Genomic DNA, 1,983 nt, shown 5'->3' with positions numbered 1-1,983 from the left:
ACACAAAAAAAAAAAAAGAGTGAGTGTAAAGCTAACAAACTAGATGCGGAAGATTAAAGCCTGACTGGTTATGTTCCTCATAAGGTGGACTGTGTTGTCTCCCCCTTTTGATTAGCATACAACCAAGGCAGGGATAAGTCTTGCGACCAAGCGTTTATGGCACTTTAAATCTTCATTCAGCCGATGCAAAGGGACACTGAATGAAGATTTAGGACTCCATAAAACTGCCGAGCAGTCTCGCAGTGGCTCTCTTTGCGGGCACAAGAGGCTGCATCTATGTTTCGCCTTTTTTTGTTGTTCTTCTTCTTTTGGAACATTTGGAAGTAAAAAATGCCTCTAGTCCTGTCTGGATACCAGATTCCGTCTTGTTTCCCATTAGATTTTCACGCCTCAGAGAAGCGGTAACTTTTCAGAGGTGTAACTGCTTATAGGGCATCCCTGCCTGGGGTTTGGACCCCCTTCTCCTTGAGTCCTTCTGAAAAGTACTCAGAAACGTGGAGTGATTTCAGCAAGAGTACTTTATTTAAGCAAGAACAAGACAAAGTAAGCCAGCTCGCAAGCCGGTATATAAGCACAGAAAACCCACCACCAAAACACGCCCCCATTCACCCTATAGGTTATTTACAGTAGCCGAGAGTCTCATAGGCTCTCGGCTGCGGACTTGGCCCTCTGATTGGTGTGGGCTAGGATCCGCTTGGCTATTGTTCATGCTGAGCGAAGCTTTGGGCTAGCGCTTGACCGCGTGGTTCAACAGTCGCGCACGTGGTAATGGCGGAGTTTCTCTCGCAAATGTCTCTACAGAAATGTTGCAGCCCCCTCCCCTTTTGTGTCTCTCGAAGGTCAGAGACAGCAACGGAGCACAAGACCTGGTCATGCATCTTTTAAACGAACTGTTCTGCCTTCTAATTTATCCACAGATGTGGAAGTGGTCCATTTACCTAGTCCTGCTTCCAAAGTGGTACTAATGCACTAAGGCCCTTTCTGCGCTCTCCTTTCAACCCATGTTCACCACCGCATCCGCCAAGCAATTCTGCCCTAAAATCGAGTTCAATCTTCTTTTTAATCCAGCCCTCCCCCCATTCTGCCCTAAAATCGAGTTCAATCTTATTTTTATTCCAGGCTCTCCCCCCCCCCATTCAGCATTACATGACCTCCCTTCAGTGCTCAGCCCGGTTTCAGCCTGCTGTTGCCCTGGGTTATTTGCATGCTGTTTTGCTGTGGATTTAAATTGCTTCGACTTGAACACTGAGACCGATTTCACACAAGAGCTGCACCACGGTCGCGCCTCCCTTTTGCCCCGTCTCCATTGGTCAATTTCCCACTTGAAGCCGCACGGCCGCATTTTGACCTGCGGCTTCGCCCGATTTCCCCTGCGGTTTTGTGGCCCTCAAAAAACAGGATCACGAAACCGCGGGGGGAATCGGGCAAAGCCATGGGTCAAAATGCGGCCGCACGGCTCCGAGTGGGAAATTGGCCAATAGAAGCGGGGCAAAGGGAGGTGCGACCGTGGCGCAGCTCTTGTGTGAAATCGGTCTGAGAAAACCTGGAGCGGCAGGCAAATGTGGAAAGGACCTAAGAATCCACCACAGAGCTCTCTTTTCATTTAGGTCCTGCACCAGGGCTACGGTTGCCAGCCTCTAGGTGGAACATGGAGAAGGCAAGACTCACTGGAAAAGACAGTCATACTAAGCTGAAGGTAGTAGGAAAAGAAGACTCAACATGAGATTATTTATTTAATTTATACCCTGCCCTATCCCACAAGTGGACTCTGGGCGGCTTACAAGAGTCATAAAACCAATGGTACCACAGATGGCACAATAACCAATAACAGAAAGGACCCCTGCCTCATGTCAGGTGAAGAATAGCTCCGGTGCCCAGGTAGTGTTATCTAGGCAGCAGGGCACTGGGAGGGGTCATGAACTGGGGAGGCCAGAATGGTTGAACGTCCGCCGCCTCGACCGAAAGAGAGTCGGAACAGCTCCA

Source organism: Gekko japonicus, unplaced genomic scaffold, assembly GCF_001447785.1.
Source record: "Gekko japonicus isolate JY-2015 unplaced genomic scaffold, Gekko_japonicus_V1.1 scaffold937, whole genome shotgun sequence".
In the NCBI taxonomy this organism is placed as follows: domain Eukaryota; kingdom Metazoa; phylum Chordata; class Lepidosauria; order Squamata; family Gekkonidae; genus Gekko; species Gekko japonicus.
This window is presented reverse-complemented; position numbering follows the sequence as displayed.